This window comes from Heterodontus francisci, unplaced genomic scaffold (genome assembly GCF_036365525.1).
Source record: "Heterodontus francisci isolate sHetFra1 unplaced genomic scaffold, sHetFra1.hap1 HAP1_SCAFFOLD_59, whole genome shotgun sequence".
NCBI lineage: Eukaryota > Metazoa > Chordata > Chondrichthyes > Heterodontiformes > Heterodontidae > Heterodontus > Heterodontus francisci.
In genome coordinates, this window is record NW_027140758.1 from 8,578,439 (window position 1) to 8,600,216 (window position 21,778).

The 21,778-nt window shown below is 45.6% G+C and overlaps 1 non-coding gene across 1 annotated transcript; it reads right to left on the bottom strand.

Moving 5' to 3' along the window:
* Positions 1 to 9,464: 9,464 nt before the first annotated feature.
* trnar-ucg (transfer RNA arginine (anticodon UCG)) lies at positions 9,465 to 9,553 on the bottom strand. Its single transcript is given in 2 exon segments — positions 9,465 to 9,500; positions 9,517 to 9,553. It is a non-coding gene; the product is annotated as a tRNA-Arg (tRNA).
* Positions 9,554 to 21,778: the final 12,225 nt, after the last annotated feature.

Genomic DNA, 21,778 nt, shown 5'->3' on the forward strand with positions numbered 1-21,778 from the left:
TAACATAAGAACAGAAGAAATAAGAGCAGGAGTAGGCCATTCGGCCCCTCAAGCCTGCCCTGCCATTCAGTAAGATCATGGCTGATCTGCCCCAGACCTCAACTCCTCTTTCATGCCAGCTCTTCATAGCCCTCAACTTTCCAATATTTCAAAAATCTATTTACATCCTCTTTAAATACTTTCAGTGATTTAGCCTCCAATACTGTCTGGGGTAGAGAATTCCAGACATTCACTACCCTCTGAGAGAAGAAATTCCTTTGCATCTCAGTTTTAAATGAGTGTCCCCTTATTCTGTAACTATGTCGCCTAGTTTGAGATTCCCCCACTAGTGGAAACATCTTCTCAACATCGACCCTGTTAATAAAAACAAGAAATGCTGGAAATACTCAGCAGGTCTGGCAGCATCTGTGAAGAGAGAAGCAGAGTTAATGTTTCAGGTCAGAGACCCTTCTTCACCCTGTTAAGCACCCTCAGAATCTTGTTCGTTTCAAAAAGATCACCCCTCATTCTTCTGAACACGAATGAATAACCTGTTTAGCCGTTCTTGATAAGTCAACCTCTTCATCTCAGGAATCAGCTGAGTGAATCTCTTTTGAACTCCTGCAATGCCAGTACATCCTTTCTTAAGTCTAAATCTCAAGTGTGATATCAGATTGAGAGAATCTGAAAGATAGTATAACCTGAGATACAAACTGAGATTTCAGTTTAAAACTCCCCCGGATTGTGAAACTAAAAGATACAATAGCAATTCAATTTGTATAGACTGTGCTTTGGATCATATTCCAGCCCTCATACAGTATCAGACTGGAAGATACTGTAGCAATTCCATGAGTGCAGACTCAGCTCTACATTACAGAGCAGGGAACATATTTAAACAACCGGGAACACTTTTACACAAGACGGATCATATTTACACAACTGAGAAGATCTTAACCCAACAGGGAACCATTTTACACAATAACAGAGAACATCTTTACACAACAGCGAATACAGTAACACAACAGAGAACATATTACACAGCAGGAAATATCTTTAAAAGAACACAGGGAACATCTTTACACAACAGAGAACACAATTACATAAATCATCAGTCTTTCGCTGTCTCTTGCTGGTTTGCTCAGTACCTTTCTCTGTCTGTTCCCTTCTGGGTCCGAATGATCTCTACCCGGTTTTCTGTGTGTCTTTCTCTGTCTGTTCCTTTCTGGGTCCTGATAATCTCTTCCTGGTTTTCTGTGTGTCTTTCTCTGCCTGCCTCATTGTCGGTGCTGTTACTCTGTGTCCTTGTGTCATTGTGCAGTGAGGGTGAGTCCGTCAGCACGTGTGTTGCTGAGTCCGGGATTCTTGGGAAATCCGACTCCAATGCTATTTTGATAAAAACATTGGGGAAATGAACATATTTCACTAACGGGCAGCTAAAATTTAAAACAGTAGTTAGCAGAGTGGCGCAGCAGAAGCGTGCTGGACCCATAACCCAGAGGTCGATGGATTGAAACCATTCTCTGCTATTTATGTTTGGTAGTAACACAAACAGTTCACTTTCAAAACATCAAGTGTTTCCCCATAATAACAAGATGCGCTCGATTGCAATCAGCTTTTTCCTTCGAGTGAACGCATCAATCAGCAACAAATCACTTTTGCTCACACGAACACAAGCTGCAAACACGGACCAGCCGAGTCTTTCCCACTTTGTCAACCCCCTTCCTGCAGAGCCTCCTCTCCACCACCAGATGGTGATGTTGGCCACAATAAAACCAGGACAAATGGTCACAGTGAGGAGACGGTCAGTAACAGAAAATAAAACAATAACAGGGAAAACCTTTACACAACAACAGGGTACATCTTTACACAACAGAAAACATATTTACACAACAGGAAATACAGTTACACAACAGGGAGAACACAATCATACAAATGCCTTGTTTCTCCATCTCAGTTTCGTTGTCTGTCTCTCTCTCTCCGTTCCTCACTTTTGCTTCCTCACAGTCTATTAGTTTTCTGTGTGTTTTTCTCTCTGTCCCGTTGTCGATGGTGTCACTCAACGTCATTGTAACATTGCGTAGCCAGACTGAGCCTCCCAACACCTGTGTTATAGAACATAGAACATAGGACAGTCCAGCACAGTACAGGCCCTTCGGCCCACAATGTTGTGCCGAACCTTTAACCTACTCTGAGATCAAAACTACCTACATACCCTTCATTCTACTATCATCCATGTACCTATCCAAGAGACGCTTAAATGTCACTAATGTATCTGCTTCTACTACCACCACTGGCAGTGCATTCCACGCACCCACCACTCTCTGTGTAAAGAACCGACCTCTGACATCTCCCCGAAACCTTCCTCCATCACCTTAAAATTATGCCCCCTGGTGATAGCCCTTTCCACCCTGGGGAAAAGTCTCTGGCTATCCACTCTATCTATGCCTCTCATCATCTTGAACCCCTCTATCAAGTCACCTCTCATCCTTCTTCGTTCCAATGGGAAAAGCCCCAGCTCCCTCAATCTTTCTTCGTAGGACATGCCCTCCAGTCCAGGCAGCATCCTGATAAATCTCCTCTGCACCCTCTCTAAAGCTTCCACATCCTTCCTATAATGAGACGACCAGAACTGAACACAATATTCCAAGTGTGGTCTAACCAGGGCTTTATAGAGCTGCAGCATAACCTCGCGGCTCTTAAACTCAATCCCCCTGTTAATGAAAGCCAACACACCATACGCCTTCTTAACAACCCTATCAACTTGGGTGGCAACTTTGAGCGATCTTTGGACATGGACCCCAAGATCCCTCTGTTCCTCCACACTACCAAGAATCCTATCTTTTAGCCTGTATTCTGCATTCAAATTCGACCTTCCAAAATGAATCACTTCACACTTTTCCAGTTTGAACTCCATCTGCCACTTCTCAGCCCAGCTCTGCATCCTGTCAATGTCCCGTTGCAACCTACAACAGCCTTCCACACTATCCACAACTCCAGCAACCTTCGTGTCATCGGCAAACTTGCTAACCCAGACTTCCACTTCCTCATCCAAGTCATTTAGAAAAATCACAAAGAGCAGAGGTCCCAGAACAGATCCCTGTGGAACACCACTGGTCACCGAGCTCCAGGCTGAATACTTTCCATCTACTACCACCCTCTGTCTTCTATGGGCCAGCCAATTCTGTATCCAGACAGTCAACTTTCCCTGTATCCCATGCCTCCTTACTTTCTGAATGAGCCTACCATGGGGAACCTTATCAAACGCCTTGCTGAAATCCATATACACCACATCCACTGCTCTTCCTTCATCACTGTGTTTTGTCACATCTTCAAAGAATTCAATAAGGCTTGTGAGGCATGACCTGCCCCTCACAAAGCCATGCTGACTGTCTCTAATCAAACTATGCTTTTCCAACTAATCATAAATCCTGTCTCTCAGAATCCTCTCCAATAATTTTCCCACTACCTACGTAAGACTGACTGGTCTGTAATTCCCAGGGTTATCCCTATTCCCTTTCTTGAACAAGGGAATAACATTTGCCACCCTCCAATCATCTGGTACTACTCCAGTGGACAGTGAGGACGCAAAGATCATCGCCAAAGGCGCGGCAATCTCTTCCCTCGCTTCCCGTAATATCCTTGGGTATATCCCGGCTGGCCCCAGGGACTTATCTGTCCTCATGTCTTTCAAACTTTCCAGCACATCCTCCCTCTTAACATCAACCTGTTCGAGCATATCAGCCTGTGTCACGCTGTCCTCACAAACGACCAGGTCCCTCTCACTAGTGAATACTGAAGCAAAGTATTCATTTAGGACCTCCCCTACCTCCTCCGACTCCAGGCACAAGTTCCCTCCACTGTCCTTGATCGGCCCTACCCTCACTCTGGCCATCTTCTTGTTCCTCACATAAGTGTAGAACGCATTGGGATTTTCCTTAATCCTACCCGCCAAGACTTTTTCATGTCCCCTTCTAGCTCTCCTAAGTCCATTCTTCAGTTCCTTCCTGGCTACCTTGTAACCCTCTAGAGCCCTGTCTGATCCTTGCTTCCTCAACCTTAAGTAAGCTTCCTTCTTCCTCTTGACTAGCTGTTCCACATTTCTTGTCATACAAGGTTCCTTCACCCTACCATCCCTTCCTTGCCTCATCGGGACAAACCTATCCAGCAGTCGCAGCAAGTGCTCCCAAAACAACCTCCACATTTCTGTCGTGCATTTCCCTGAGAACATCTGTTCCCAATTTATGCACCCCAGTTCCTGCCTAATAGCATTGTAATTCCCCCTCCCCCAATTAAATATTTTCCCATCCCATCCGCTCCTGTCCCTCTCCATGACTATAGTAAAGGTCAGGGAGTTGTGATCACTATCACCGAAATGTTCTCCCACCGAGAGATCTGCCACCTGGCCTGGTTCGTTGCCAAGCACCAAATCCAACATCGCCTCCCCTCCAGTCAGCCTATCTACAATGTTCAAATCTCTGGACAAGGGCGGGAAAAATGTACCCAACGTGGCCCTCATCCTGATGACCACCTTCGTGTGCGGCTGCATCAAGCTGTGTGTAGATCCCCAGTACGCAATCTCCAAGTGTCACTACGTGCTGAGGTTCTATCTGTCCCTGGTGTTGCGAAGGATGTGCCTGGTCACATTGCCGCGGAACGCTCCATGCAGTTGGGCGGTGCCGTACCAACTATCCTTCGTGGAGCAGTTTCTGCGGGAAAACACCTTTGACCACCGGTCCATCAGGCAGTGGTCTGCACGGAATGTCCTCAAGGCCCTACGGGAAAAGGAAACGGTGGATCCTGTCGGATGGTTCCCCGAGCAGACCGTCAAAGTCATTTGGCGGAATGCCTCATCACCAGAACTTTCAAACAAGCACCAAGACGTAGCTTGGCTGGTGGTGAGAAGGGCCCTCCCCGTCAGATCCTTCATGCACACCCGAAGTCTCGCCCCCTCCGCTCAGTGCCCCCGCGTTGGCTGTGGTGGGGAAGAGACGGTCGCACACCTCCTCCTGGAATGTGCCTTTGCAAAGCAGGTGTGGAAAGTGATGCAGTGGTTTTTGTCAAGGTTCATCCCAAGCAGCTCTGTAACACAGGAGTCTGTGCTCGACGGGCTGTTCCCAGGGACGCACACCGAGACAAACATCAACTGCTGCTGGAGGACTATCAATTCGATGAAAGATGCCCTTTGGTCTGCCCGAAACTTGCTGGTCTTCCAGCGCAAAGAGTTGTCCACCACCGAATGTTGCAGACTGGCACATTCCAAGGTCCAGGACTACGTGCTGAGGGACGCACTAAAGCTTGGGGCAGCCGCAGCAAAGGCTCAATGGGGAAAGACCACAGTGTAAGGTTCCCCCACCAAGCTGGACTGAGGGGCTGGATCCATGGGAAACCCCTCGAACTGTATCGTTAATATTCTCAATTGCTGTAAATGTAAAACTGTAATTGACATGACAATTGTGAAACGGAAGGGTTGGGAAGAAACTCATGACAGTATTGAAGGAAACTGATCCCCCTTGCAATGTTTGTATTTTTTGGTACTGTTTGGCAATGTAATTTTTACAAATTTTTATGAATAAAGTATATTTTGGAAATAAAAAAAAAAAATCGACATATTGAGTCAGGAAACCTTCCTGGACACACCTGACAAAAACTGCTCCATCCAAACTATTTGCACTAAGGAGGTTCCAATCAATATTAGGGAAGTTGAAGTCACCCATGACAACAACCCTGTTACTTCTGCACCTTTCCAAAATCTGCCTCCCAATCTGTTCCTCCGTGTCTCTGTTGCTATTGGGGGGTCTATAGAAAACTCCCAATAAAGTGACTGCTCCTTTCCTGTTTCTGACTTCCACCCATAATGACTCAGTAGACAAACCCTCCTCGATGACCTCCCTTTCTGCAGCTGTGATACTATCCCTGATTAATAATGCAACTCCCCCACTTCTTTTACCTCCCTCCCTATTCCTTTTGAAACATCTAAACCCCGGAACATCCAACATCCATTCCTGCCCTTGTGATCCCCAAGTGTCCGTAATGGCCACAACATCGTAGCTCGAAGTACTGATCCATGCTCTAAGTTCATCACCCTTATTCCTGACACTTCTTGCATTAAAATGGACACACTTCAACCCATCATACTGGCTGCAACTTTGCCCTGTCAACTGTCTAACCTTCCTCACAGACTCTCAGCACTCGGTATCTGCCTGTTTAACAGCTACCCAAACCACTGATCCATAGCTCCGGTTCCCATCCCCCTGCCAAACTAGTTTAAACCCTCCCGAAGAGCTCTAGCAAACCTCCCGCCCAGGATATTGGTGCCCCTCCAGTTCAGATGCAACCCGTCCTTCTTGTACAGGTCCCACCTTCCCCAGAAGGTATCCCAATGATCCACATAACTGAAGCCCTCCCTCCTACACCAGCTCTGTAGCCACGTGTTCAGCTGCACTCGCTCTCTGTTTCTAGCCTCACTAGCACGTGGCACCGGTATCAATCCTGAGAATACTACTCTGCTCGTCCTGTCTTTTAGCTTCCAACCTAACTCCTATATTCGCTTTTCAGGTCCTCATCCCTTTACCTAGCTATGTCATTGGTACCGATATGTACCACGACTTCTGGCTGCTCCCCGTCCCCCTTAAGAATCCTGTAGACTCGATCTGAGACATCCCTGACCCTGGCACCCAGGAGGCAACATACCATCCGGGAGTCTCATTCGCAACCACAGAATCTCCTGTCTGTTCCTCTAACCATTGAATCTCCTATCACTATCGCTCTCCTATTCTCCACCCTTCCCTTCTGAGCCGCAGAGCCAGGCTCAGTGCCAGAGACCTGGCAGCTGTGGCTTTCCCCTGGTAGGTCCCCCCCAACCGTATCCAAAACGGTATACTTATTATTGAGGGGAACGGCCACAGGGGATCCCTGCACTGTGTGCCTATTCCCTTTCCCTCCCCTGACGGTCACCCAGCTACCTTTATCCTGTGACTGAGGTGTCAGTACTTCCCGATAACTGCTCTCTATCATCCCCTCTGCCTCCCGCATGATCCGAAGTTCATCCAGCTCCAGCTCCGGTTCCCTAACGCGGTCTGTGAGGAGCTGGAGTTGGGTGCACTTCTCACAGGTGAAGTCAGCAGGGACACAAGTGGTGACCCTTACCTCCCACATCCTGCAAGAGGAGCATGCAACTGCCCTAGCTTCCATCCCCTCTGCTCGAAATTGACAACAGAGAATAAAAAAATATAAAGGAAAACCTTACCTTACCAAACCCTCCACACAAGAGTCCTTTTATTTGGTTGGAGGAGGAGGATGGGTGGGAGACACTACACATGTAGTGTTTCGGGTTTAGCCACTGCCCGAATATATAAGTTCACTTACCCAGCAGTCCCCGTGTCCGCGTCCGCCGATTCGCCAGGTAAGTACTTTATAGTGAAACGTACCTTCCTGGCTGCCCCCTGGCTCGCACTACCACCACTACTGCTGATCAAAGGTGTTGCTGTAATAAAAACAGAAAATGCTGGAAATGCTCAGTAGGTCTGGCAGCATCTGTGCAGAGAGAAACAGTTAACAGTTCAGGTCTGTTTCCTTAGCTCACATTAACTTTGTTTCTCTCTCCACAGATGCTGCCAGACCTGCCGACTATTTCAAGCATTTTCTGTTTATGTTTCAGATTTCCAGCATCCGCAGTATTTTGCTTTTGTACGTGTGTTGCTATGTCTGGGACTGTTTGAGTGCAATGCTATTGCTTTATAAACAGTGTTGAAACAAAAATTTATCTAGTTAACACACAGCACTAATACACAGCTGGATATAAACAGCAGCCTGCAACAGAGGGTGCAGTGGAAGTTTATTAACACAAATAATTCACCAACACTATATTTACTGCGATCCTCAATCACACCACCCTTCATCTTAACACGTTTTATTCTTCATTGACATCAACTTCTTGCTTCCAATAAACACTTCAATTTGGAACACAGCTTCCAAATCACCTTTATTCACAAACCCGAACACAAACTGCAAATGCTGCAAACACACACCAGCCCAGACTTTCCCCTTTCTGTCAACCCATTCCTGCATCACTGCCTCTCCACCAACAGTTGCTGCTAGAATCATACAATCATAGAATGGCTAAAGCACAGAAGGAGGCCATTCGGCCTGACGAACCCATGTTGGCTCTCTGCTGAAGCAACTCACCTCGTCTCACTCCCCAGTCAGTTCAATTTCGGTGGTGGGAAAACTTCTCGAAAGAATAATTCGGGACAAAATTAATAGTCCCATGGACAAATGTGGGTTAATTCAGGAAAGACAGCATGGATTTCTTCAGGGAAAATCATGTTTAACTGTCCTGCTGGAGTTTTTTGATGAGGTAACAGAGAGGGATGATGAGGGCAATGCTGTTGATGTGGTGTACATGGACTTTCAAAAGGTCTGGCAGCATCTGAATGTTCACTGACCTGAAACATTAACTCTGTTTCTCTCTCCACAGCTGCTGCCAGACCTGCTGAGTATTTCCAGCACTTTTTGTTTACATTTCAGATTTCTAGCATCTGCAGTATTTTGCTTTTATTGACTTTCATTGACTTTCAAAAGGAGTTTGATACAATGCAACACAACAGACTTGTGAACAAAGTTATAACTCATGGAATAAAAGGGACAGCAGTAACATGGACATGGAATTGGCTGAGTGACAGGAAACAAAGAGTAGTGATCAATGGATGTTCTTCGGGCGAGAGGAAGTTTTGTTGTGGAGTTCCCCAGGAGTCAGTTTTGGGACCCTTGCCTTTCCTGATATATATTAATGACCTAGACCTTGGTGTACAGGGCAGAATTTCAAAGTTTATGGATGATACGAAAATTGGAAGCATTGTGAATTTGTAGTAACAATTCTGTGATTCTGTGATTCCAATATTCAAGTCATTTATATATATGGTGGTCCTGACACTGACACTTGTGGACATCACTGTTCACCATCTTCCATTCTGAAAAACAACTAAATACCACAACTCGCTTTTCTTGATATTTCATACATTTTTTAATCTAAGCAGATACTGACCCTCCTATTCCAGGAGCCTGAGTTTTGTTACCCAGCCTTTTATGTGGTAGTTTGTCAAACGCTTTCTTAAAATCCATATGGACAACATCCATTGCTTTCCCTTCATCAACCATTCTGTTACTTCATCAAAAAAATCAGTTATTTATTAATAGATGCAGTACTGAAACAGGCCCTTCGGCCCATCAAGTCTGTGCCGACCAACAACCTCCCATTTATACGAATCTGACATTAATCCCATATTCCCTATCACAGCCCCACCATTCTTCTCCCACCTCCCTGCACTGGGGGCAATTTACAATGGCCAATTTACCAATCAATCTGCAAGTCTTTGGCTGTGCGAAGAAACCCACGCAGTCACAGGGAGAACTCAAACTGCGCACAGGTACTGAACACGGGTCGCTGGAGCTGTGAGGCTGCGGTGCGAAACACTGATCGCCCAGAATGACCGTGGCAGGACTCGAACCTACAATCTTCTGATAACCTTGTTAAATACACCGAAGTCAGACGCCTTACCCATTAGGCCACACGGCCAACAGTCAAGAAGTAAAAAGGTGCTGAACCTCTCAGTTTTCGGTCTACCCAAACCAGGTTCAAGGCCTGAATAATGAACCGATTGCCTCATTCGTTCTGTGAATAATACAATGATTTCATAGACAAAGTTTTGGAACATTCCTGCCCATAAATCTTGATAACAGAGAGTGTGTGGATCTCCTGACTCAGAATGTTTAATGGATACAGTCCTCAGATCCGACAAGGAACCCCTGAACATCCACAGTAAAGACAGTGTGGATGAGGAAATGTCAGAGCTGGGAGCTGAAACTCAGGGACGGCCGAGCTCTCCTGTCATTGAGCTTGTGTGTCTGCTCTGCTCGCCGCACTTCCAGCTCTACTTTGTTTCCAATGAAAAGATGAAAAGGGCCGTTCGGTTTTCCTCTCACTGACAGCGTGTTTCACTCGGGTTAATATAACCCGGGACTTTTGCTGCTGAAATGAATTCTGCAAGGTCCCAGCAAACACACCGGCTCCCTCCTTTCTCCCCTCTTTCTATCGGATTGTTTTACCAGGAGGGGCTCAATAATAACAAACCCCCTGCAGGGAATGACCGCAAATTGAGCATCTAAATGGGGCAAGTGGGCAGCTTTCTGGGTTCTCGGTTCCCCCTACCCCGCCCCTCCCTCCCTCCAGTCCAAGCCCCTCTTCACTTTCTTTGGGACTTTGATGAGGGTGAAATGGGGAAAGTTCCCATTGATGTTTGAATGCTGAATTGCTGCAGAGATCTGCGCACGCGCGACATAGCCCCGCCCCCAGTGGGACGTCACAATGAGGAGTGGAGCGCATGCGCATTCTTTCCCCAACTCAGTCTGTGAGGCCATTCACTCAATCAGGGGAAGATGCTTTAAATCAGCTGCTAATGGAGACTTCCCGGGCCCGGGGGAAGGGAACAAACAGCATCTGCTTCCAGCAGCCACTGCTTTGGGAGCGTGTCCGCAGATGTGCTCAGAGATTATCATTGAGTGGTGGGAAGTTGAGGGGGAGTCGGGGAGTGTTTGTAACAGACACTGTGGAGCAGGAGCTGCTCCCGGAACATGGAGTGAGCCGGGGACACGGGGAAGGGAGAGTTCATTCTCGGACAGTGTCTGTACAGGCTCAGGGAGACACAATGGGAAGAAATCACTATTGAAAATCATTGACAATTTCACCACCCAAAGGAGAGGGAATTTTCCTGCTTTATTTCCAGTCTCTCACTGTTTGTTGTATCGTGAACAGTGGCGGAAAAATAGCCGCAAAATAACAATCTGGACAGTTAGACAAAGAGCATTTATTGCAGACACCAGGTGAGAAGTGTGAAAGGCACATTTTAAATAGTGGCTGCTTGTTTTCCGTTGAAATAGAAATGTGACTGTGTAAAGGTCACTGCTCTGTCGGACAGTCCCAGTCATTGAGCAGTGCAGGGCTTGTGTTGTTTCTGAATGTCACAAACTTGTTGTAAATCCACTGCAAACACCTGGTAAACAGAAGCTGAATACTGCAGTACTGCAGTGCAGTCAGATACTGACACTGTTTGTGTTCCTGGTTTTCATTTTGTGATTGTTCATGATGATTATTATTGGGACGATTACATTGATCGCTTTTGTATCTTCTACCTCACCAGTTCTTTCATTCCTGCAGGAAAATACATGAAGGAACCTGAATGGATGTGGTGATTCTTGGACACAAGGAAAAGTGCAGTGCTCTCGTTCCAACACACAGTCGGTACAGGATCACTCCCAAAGCACAGAGATACTGCCAGCTCATCACTTCCACTGGAACAAACAAAAGAAGTAGTCAGACAGACACTGATCCCAAAGTCGAGAGACACATTTTCAATCCAACAGTCAAACAACAGCAGGAGAGACAGAAGTTGTTCCATTTCACTCCAATTCAGTACAGCTGACAGGTTGATCCATCAATCACAGTCCAAAAACAAACTCACCATCAGATCTAAATAAACTCTGTCACCATGGTGACATTTTAAATATAAAATCTGAAACAGAACAGTGGCACAGTGGCGCAGTGGTTCGCACCGCAGCCTCACAGCTCCAGAGACCCGGGTTCAATTCTGGGTACTGCCTGTGTGGAGTTTGCAAGTTCTCCCTGTGTCTGCGTGGGTTTCCTCCGGGTGCGCAGGTTTCCTCCCACATGCCGAAGACTTGCAGGCTGATAGGTTAATTGGCCATTATAAATTGCCTCTAGTGTAGGTAGGTGGTAGGGAAATATAGAGACAGGTGGGGATGTGGTAGGAATATGGAATTAGTGTAGGATTAGTATAAATGGGTGGTTGATGGTCGGTACCGACTTGGTGGGCCGAAGGGCCTGTTTTAGTGCTGTATCACTAAACTAAACTAAACTAAAATGTACAGAATGAATGCAAGGAGGCTTCAAGGGGATTTGGACAGGTTAAATGAATGGGCAAGAACATGGCAGATGGAATATAATGTAAATAAGTGTGAAGTTCTCCACTTTGGTAGAATAAACAGAAAGACAGAGTATTTCTTAAATGGTGAGAGGTTGAGAAGTGTCGATGTCCAAAGGGACCTGGGTGTCCTTGTTCATGAGACACTAAAAGCTGGTGTGCAGGTGCAGCAAGCAATTAGGAAGGCAAATGGTATGTTGTCTTCATTGAAAGTGTATTTGAGTACATGAGTAAAGATGTATGAAGTCTAGATGAGACCACATCTGGAGTATTCTGTACAATTTTGGTTTCCTTATCTAAGGAAGGATAGACTTGTCATAGAGGGAGTGCAACAGAGATTCACCGGTCTCATCCCCTAGGATAGTGGGATTGTCTTATGATGAGAGACTGCAGAAACTGGGCCTAAATTCTCTAGAGTTTTGAAGAATGAGAGGTGATCTCATTGAAACAGACAAAGTTCTTCCAGGGTGTCACAGGGTAGATATGGATAGGATGTTTCCTCTGTCTAGTGAGTGTAGAACAAGGGGACACAGTCTCAGAATAAGGGCAGGCCATTTGAGACTGAGATGAGCAGGAATTTCTTTACTCAGAGGGTGAGAAATCTGTGGAATTCTTTATCCCCGAGGGCTGTGGAAGATCAATCATTGAACATATTCAAGACATAAATCGATAGATTTCTAAATACTAACAAGATCAAGGGATATGGAGATAGCAGGGAAAAATGGCATAGAGGTAGATGATCAGTCACGATCTGTTTGAATGTTGGAGCAGGCTCGATGGGCTGAATGGCCTCATGCCCCTATTTCCTATGATCCTATGAATCCCAATAATGTACATCGGAACGTTAGACCAAGTTATGCATAACATACCAGTTCAAAAATCCCACAGAGATTAAGACTGAAAGATACAGTATCAATTCCATTACTACAAAGTGAAGGACTTGGAGCTTGCAGACCAGCCCATGTATAAGATTGAAAGTTATATTTTCATTCGCAATCGTTTTCACAGAGCTGAATATTGAATACCAATCCACAACTTGTTCAGGGCTACCAAATAAAACCTACAACTGTAAAATACAGTTCATCCATATTTTAAATTAAACACAAGGCAAATAAGTATTGATACATTAAGAGAGCGGGAAACAGTGAGAGCAGAGTGGAGCATAAAGAGCCCAGGAGAGGGAGCAAGAGTTCACTCGGGGAGCAGGGAACAGCGAGAGCAGGCGTCAAAAAAGGCAAAGGAATACACAATTAATGGGAGAACACTGAATGGTGTAGAGGAAGTGAGGGACGTTGGAGTGAATGTCCACAGATCCCTGAAGTAGCAGTACAGGTCAATAAGGTGGTTCAGCAGGTATAAGGAATCCTTTCCTTTATTAACTGAGTTATAGAATATAAGGGTGACCTGGTATCCATGTCAATAAGTCACTGACAGCTAACATGCAGGTGCAGCAAGCAATTAGGAAGGCTAATAGTATGTTAGCCTTTATCGCAAGAGGATTTGAGTACAGGAGTAGTGAATTCTTGCTTCAATTGTATAGAACCCTGGTTAGACTGCACTTGGAGTACTGTGTGCAGCTTTGGTCCCCTTACCTTCGGAAGGATATTTTTGCCATAGATGGAGTGCAAAGAAGGTTCATCAGACTTGTTCCTGGGATGGTGGGACTGTCCTATGAAGAGAGATTGGGGAAACTGGGGCTGTATTCTCTAGAGTTTTGAAGAATGAGAGGTGATCTCATTGAAACCTACAAAATATTTAAAGGACAGTCAGGGTAGATGCAGCTAAGATGTTTCTCCTGGTTGGGGAGTCGAGAACCAGGGGACGCAATTTCAAAATAAGGGGCAAGCCACTTAGGACAGAGATGAGGAGAAATGTTGTTCCTCAGAGGGTTGTGAATCTTTGGAATTCTTTACCCAAGAGGGCTGTGGAAGCTCAGTCATTGAGTATGTTTAAAGCAGAGATTGATATATTTCTAAATACAAATGACATAAGGGAATATGAGGAAAGTGTGGGGAAAAGGGCATTGAAGTGGATGATCAGCCATGATCATATTGAATGGTGGGGTAGGCTCGATGGGCTGAATGGCCGACTCCTGCTCCTATGTTCCTGACTCCACATGATCGGCGAGACACAGCCTCAGGCCGACTTGTCGGGTGTTGCAAACAGATAACACTGCTTCTGATCTTCACCAGAACAGAGAGTGAGATGTAAAATTGATCATCAAACAGACTGTGAGAGAATACAACAGAATAAAACACATGGAGAGACACTGTGGAATAACAAATAGATTTGATTGGAATGTTGAATTTTGATTGGAATGAATAAAACACCAGAAACAACAGATTAAATTGGGACAGAAAAGAGAAACTGATGGGAAGAAGGAAGAAAAGAAAGGATGGATCTGTTCACTTTTTTCAGTTTTTTCACTGGTCCATCAAAGCTGGATTAAAAAAAGATGCAAAAAACAGAGAATTTCACCAAAAAGGGAGATTAAATGCTGCCGAAACCTTGGATCGAAGGATGCCCCAACAGATCACCTGTTCAACTGTCTCCTCACTGGGGGATTTCAATCAATGAGCAATATTATTCTCTTCTTTTGTTAAATGAAACCCCTACTGTCACTTGGAGTTAATATCCCTGTCTTCCAACTCCTGAATAATACAATTGTGAGTTTCGCGATATTTTCGGGACACATTTCCTGCTGAAAGAACTAAGAACTCTTTTCTAATTTACACAATACTATATACACACCCAACAAGCCTCCGAACCGAGCATCCTTGGTGCTGCTCTCTCTTCTCCCAAACCTCATCTCATGTGACTGTTACATCATCACTCTGATTGTGGGAGGGGTTAATCCCACTTCTCTTCAGCATTAACCCTTTACATCCTCATACTGCACTGTCTGTCCAAAACAATCGGTGGAGGGAACTTGAATTATCAAAACAGCAACAGCTGCCAGTTGTAAATCAACTCAACCCATCAGAGAGAGACTGTCAGAGAACTTCCTGCACCCTGTCACATTAAGCAGTTGCTCACCCAGACCCCACTCTCATCAACACTGAACATTTTTACTGAGACCCTTCAAATACTGTTTATACTGCCGCAAAGATCAAAGTTCACACTGTTGTATTAAATACAACAAAGTTTAATATCTTCTCACCGTTTCTCGGTAACCACATGAGACATAGGTTTTCTTATTTGGTTCCTTTGATTTTTCTTGTTCCTGACTGACAAATATTCCAAACCTCAGATGAACCCTCCCACTTGCGTCATGTCCCAGTCTCGGTTAAAAGCAACACATAATGACACAAACACTCTCCTTCAGTGAGATTAATATCAAGCTGTTTTCCAGGTTGAATGTTACTGTGAACAAATTTCTGTCAAAGAAGTTACCTTTGATGTATCAGCACTGAAGTTCTGGACAAGGAGGAACAGCCATTCCAAACTCATATCCTTCACAAAGGCTGTTCTTGTATGTGATTGAAATTCATCATGTATTTTGAATTAAAGCTCACAAGACACAGATGTCAGTGTTGATAATGAAACTTTTCAAGCATGTTGTTACTGTGAAATAAGGCTCTGTTGGGAGTTGAACCCCAGATCTCCTGTTTATTGGAGAGGTGCTTTAACCAACTGAGCTACAGAGACAGATTGCAAATATGCGTGCAATTGAAATCAGAGGAAGACCCTGCAGATAGTGGGCAGACTTTGGCGAGTCAAGAGCTGAGTTCGTCACGGCAGTGTTCCCAGCCTCTGACTCGCTCTTGTAGTTGCAGCTGTAGTTGTAATTGTAATAGGCAACCGTCCGTCTCGGAAGACGATGGGCTACACCCGGGGTTTACGTCACTTCTGTGTGAAACATCGTTTGTTGTGGCTGTGGAGGACGACTCGTGAGTGACTATCCCTTCCACAGCTGGTACAGATGAATATCATTGGCCCGAGGTCGACTGATAATTTTTCCTTCCTCTGAGCTCTCTTTCCCACCATCTGGTCATTTCTTTTGTCCTCTGCTTTTCCCATGGTCTTCCTGAATGCCTTTCTCCAGGAATTCCAGTCAGCAGGAAGGACTTCCCATGCATCGACTCCAATCCCAGTCAGCTTGAGATCTCGCTTTGCAGATGTCCTTGCATCACAGACGTGGGTGACCTGTTGGTCTCGTGCTGATAGCAAGCTCACCAAAGAGCATGTCTTTGGCAAAGCGACCGTCATCCATTCAGCACACATGACCCAGTCAACAGAGTCACCGCTGACTCAAGAGGGCAAACGTGCTGCAGATCCCTGCACGCTGGTGTACTTCTGCAGTCGGCACTCTGTCCTGCCAGGAGATGCCCAATATCCATCTGAGACAGCGGAGGTGGAAGCTGTTCAGCTGCTTTTCTTGGCTTGCATAAGTTGTTGATGCTTCTCTACTATAAAGGAGGGTGCTGAGAACACAAGCCTGGTACATGTGGAGTTTTGTATTTTCGATCAGTTTGGTGTCGGTTCACACTCGTCTTCTCAACTTTGACATGACAGCTGCAGCATTGACAATCCTGGTGCTGATTTCAGTATCAAGGGACAGATTGCTGGTGATTGTTGATCGAAGGTCTGTGAAGCTGTTGACAACCTCCAAAGTGAGGCTGTCGATGTTGATGGAAGGTGGAGTCTCTACGTCCTGGCCCATAACTTTGATCTTCCTGCTGCTGATCGTCAGTCCAAACTCCTTGCAGGCCAGGGAGAACCGATATACAAGCTGCTGTTAATGAACTTCATTATGGGATGTCAGCACAGCGTCATCAGCAAACAGCAACTCACAGACCAAGAACTGACTCATTTTAGTCTTGGTGCGCAGTCTTGCCAAGATGAACAGCTTGTCATCAGCTCTGGTATGCAGGTGGACACCCCCATCTGAGTCACTGAAAGTTTAAAATAGCAGCATGGAGAAGAATATGCCAATTGTAAAGGATGTGAGCTGTGAGGAGGTTACAAGGAGGCTTCCAGGGGACTTGGACAGGATAAGTGAATGAAATGACAGATGGAATATAATGTGAATAAGTGTGAAGTTATCCACTTTGGTAGAATAAACAGAAAGACAGAATATTTCTTAAATGGTGAGAGGTTGGGAAGTGTTGATGTCCAAAGGGACCTGGGTGTCCTTGTTCATGAGACACGAAGAGCTCGCATGCAGGTGCAGCAATCAATTAGGAAGGCAAATGGTATGTTGGCCTTAACACGATGGGTCATGAGTACAGGAATAAAGATGTCTTGCTGCAATTGTATAGAGCCTTGGTGAGATCGTGCTGGAGTATTGTGCACAGTTTTGGTTTCCTTATCTAAGGAAGGATATACTTGCCACAGAGGGAGTGCAACGGAGGGTCATCAGACTAATCCCTGGGATGGTGGGATTGTCTTATGAGGAAACTGGGCTTGTATTCCTTAAAGTTTCATTTAAAAGGCCATTTAAAACTGAGATAGGGTGGAATTTCTTCACTCAGAAGGTGGTGAATCTTTGGAATTCTCTACCTCAGGGGTTTGTGAAAGTTCAATCATTGAGCATGTTCAGGACAGAAATTGATAGAAATCTTGATACTCATGACATCAAGGGATATGGGGAGAGCGCGGGAAAGTGGTGTTGAGGTAGATGATCATCAAGGATGTAATTGAATGACAGATCAGGCTCGACAGGGTAAACTGCCTCCTCCTACGTTCCGAAGAGAGTTTGCACCAGGACACAGCCCTGTTTTACCCCACTGCTGATCGTGAAAGTGTCTGATGTTGCTCCATTGTAACTGACGGAACTGTGCATGTTCTCGTGGAAAGAAGAGATGACGCCCAAGAGTTCAGGAGGGCAGCCTAGTTTCCACAGCAGTTTGAAGAGTCCGTCTCTGCAAACAAGATCGAAGGCCTTGGTGATGTCTATAAAGACAATGTAGAGTGGTCTGTACTGTTCACAGTACTTCTCCTGAAACTGCCGAAGTGAGAAAATCATGTCGACTGTCGATCTACCAGCTCTGAATCTGCACTGAGACTCAAGATAGATGTGATGTCAGGGTCTGCAATCTGGTCAGAGCAATGCGAGCAAAGACCTTCCCCACAATACTTAGCAAGCAGATGCCTCGCTAATTGCTGCAGTCACTGCGATCGCCTTTATTGTTGCACAAGGTGACAATGTTTGCATCACGCATGTTGAGAGGCGCAGATCTCCCCTTCCAAAAGAGACACAGAAGTTCATGGGGATGCTGCAGCAGAGCTGCTTTTCCACTTTTGATGATTCCAGGTGGAATATCATCATTTCCCAGGGCTTTACCACTGGCAAGACGGTCAATGGCGTTGTTGAGCTCTATGGTGGTGTCGCTGTCCAGCTCCTCCATGACAGGGAAGTCTGGACTGGTGCTGAGAGCTACTTCAATGACAATGTTCTCCGTTATGTAGAGTTCAAGGTAATGCTCCACTCACCTTTCCATCTGCTTGTTAGGTTCAGTGATGATCACCCCTGTCTTTGTCTTCAAAGGTGTTGATTTAGTTACTGCTGCTCCCATTGCTTTCATAATTTTCTTTTTATTCATTCATGTGATGTGATCATCACTGGCTAAGCCAGCATTTATTGCCCATCCCTCATTTCCTTTGAGAATGTGATGGTGAGCTGCCTTCTTGAACCGCTGCAGTCTGTGTGAGGTAGGTACACCCACAGTGCTGTTAGGAAGGGAGTTCCAGGATTTTGACCCAGCAACAGTGAAGGAAAGGCGATATAGTTCCAAGTCACGATAGTGTGTGGCTTGGAGGGGAACTTGCAGGTGGTGGTGTTCCCATGAATTTGCTGCCCTTGTCCTTCTAGTTGGTAGAGGTTGCGGGTATGGAAGGTGCTGTCTAAGTAACCTTGGTGTGTTGAATTCCTTCATATGTCCCTCCAGCATCCCCCAGATTCAGTGGCAGTTTGTATGCTGTTGCAGAGTTTTAACCAGTATTGATTGGTGCAGTGCCGAGCAGTCTGCAGAGACTTGTTTCTGGCAGCTCTGAGAGCATCTAGAGTTTGTTTGCTGGAGACTTGTTTGTAGTTCATGAGGACTCTCTTCTTAGTTGCAGTAACTGACTCCATTTCAGTCCAATAAGCCTCAAACCAGTCAGCATTCCTCCCATCTCTTTTCCCATACACAACGAGTGCAGAGTTATAGATGGTGGCGTGCAGATGATTCCACTTTGACACTGAACTGAGGCCTTGAGCATTGTTGTCTGAAAGAGCCTGATCGAGGATGTTGAGGAACTCCTGGGTCCTTTCTGGATCAGTGGTTCGGCAAGTGTTGATCCGAGAACGACCTTTCTTCTTGGATGGGTGAAGCTTTCTTGGCTGAAGCCTGACCTTGCTACACACCAGGGAGTGCTCAGTGTCACAGTCAGCGCTATGATAGCTGCGTGTGATGAGGACACTGCTGAGGGTGGTACGTCTGGTGATGATAAGGTCTAGCTGGTGCCAGTGGCATGATCTCGGATGTCTCCAGGACACCTTGTGGCACAGCTTGACCTGGAAATAGCTGTTTGTCACACAGAGTCCATGGTGACAGCATAGCTCCAGAAACCTCTGTCCATTTTCGTTCATCTTGCTAATCCCCTGGTGCCCTATGCTCGTTGGCCAAGCTGTAGTCAGTACCCAAGCTTGCGTCGAAATCCCCTAGAAGATACAGTCCCTCGGTGCTGGGAATTCTACTGATGGCAGTGTCAAGTGTCTCATAGAATTGATCCTTGACATCTGGGGTGGAGGTGAGTGTCGGCACATAGATGCACATGCGATTAACTGGGCCCGCGCTTGTTGACAAGTGAAGGGTAAGAAGTCTCTCTGAGCCTACTGTGGGTGGTTCACTCATCACAAGTAGCATGTTATTTACTGTGAAACCCACTCCATGCTCACGAGTTGCCTCTTGGGCTTTCCCCTGCCAGAAGAAGGTGCAGTGTTTCTCTTTGAGGGATCCACTTTGAATGAGTCTAGTTTCTTGCAGCACAGCAATGTCCACATTGAGCCTTGTGAGTTCCTTGTCAATCACAGCTGTCTTGTGTGTACTATCAACCTGCAGAAGGTTGTCGGTAAGGCCAGGACACATGGTCCTTACATTCCAGCTTGTGATGCGAAGCACTGGTGTCTTCTTTGTTGAGTTTGTCTTGCCTGGCGCATAGATTATCAATCCGCCAGTTGAGAGATATCTCTCGAAGCTGCAAGCACCCATTGAAGCAAGTAGGTCTTGGCAGGACAGCACCTAACTGACTGGGGGCTGCACAGCTTGGAGTAGGTGGTAGTTATCCATTGAGACGCGATGATCTCTCCCACTGTCAAAAGTAGCCCCTGGTGCTCATACTCTACACCAATTGAGTGAGAGCTTATAATCGGTAACTGTTTCTTCCCATGTTTTGCTAATGTTTAACCATGAAGCTGGAGTGTCCTCTCCAGGGCACAGGCCTGGGCAAATAGTATGGAGACACTGAGCATCAGGACCCCCTCTCAGCATTGCTAGTATTGTCCAAAGGAAAGGAAAAAAACAGTACTATTTGGTACCAGCTCTGCTGTAGGAGTTGCTGGAAAACTACCTGATAAGTAACAGGTATGGGACTCCACTCCGGATTTACTGTCCAGGTTTACTCCCTAAGCCTTCTTCTCTTTCAAGACACCCACAGGGAAGTGAGACCTTTTTGCCCATAGATGGGGCTCTGTTTCTTGGCATCAGGATGGAACCACACGCCAGTGGGCCTGCATGACATGCACAAGGATATCACACACTGTCCCATCCCTGTGACAGCTCAGAGAGATACCCTGATGATAATATACCCCACAGGAAAATCACAAACAGCCCCCTCCCTAGGACAGCTCAGGGTCAGACACTGCACACACTGCAACAACAGTGACATTACTGGATTAGTCCCTCCATTCTGAAAAACAAGCATTCAGCCTACTTTATGCTTTCCGTCTCTCAGCCAATTTTGTATCCATGCTGCCACTGCCTCTTTAATCCCATCTGTTCAAATTTTGTTAACAAGTCTATTTTATGGTACTTTTTCAAACACAATTTTGAAGTGCAGACACACACCATCAACCTCACCACCCTGGTCAACTCTCTCTGAAACTTCATCAAAGAAATTAATTCATTAATTAATTCATACACAATCTTCTGTAAACCAATCTGTACTGGCTGTCATTTATTAGCCCATGTTCTACCAAGTGCCAGTTAATTTTCTCCTGGATAATTGTCTCTAAAAGTTTCCCCACCACTGACATTAGACGAACTGGTCTGTAGTTCCTGGGTTTATCTCTCTTTTTAAACAGGGCTGTAAAATTAGCAATCCTTGCAGACTTATCTTTCAGTTCTGGAAAGTCTATTGTGGACAATCTCTTTGGGCATGACTTTAACCAATTAAATCAACAGGATACTTGATTAATAAGTCCAGAACTTTTATTGAGAGTAAAATAGTACTGAATAATTGGAAGTAAAATTATCTTGAACAAACTTGGGGAATATAACTTTACAGCTCTAGCAGGTGTGTGGACTGGTCGAGCTTGGTCTCAGAGTGTCACGGTCCTCTTTGTCCAGCCTAGATCCCTCATCAGGTGGAGAACTTGGTTGATGATCTGAGCCTTTACCCCTGTGCTCTTCTAGTGTTCCTGCACATTGAAAGCTTTCAAGATCCCTACTTTTAACCCCTGGATGGCCATCACACCACCTTGTAAAATAATAATTGGTCTGAGCTGTTGCTCGGTACATTTAATTGATGATGTCTTCCACTAACAGCCAACTGTCCGCAGAATCTCAGACATGAGTACAATGGAGTGGTTTCACACTGTC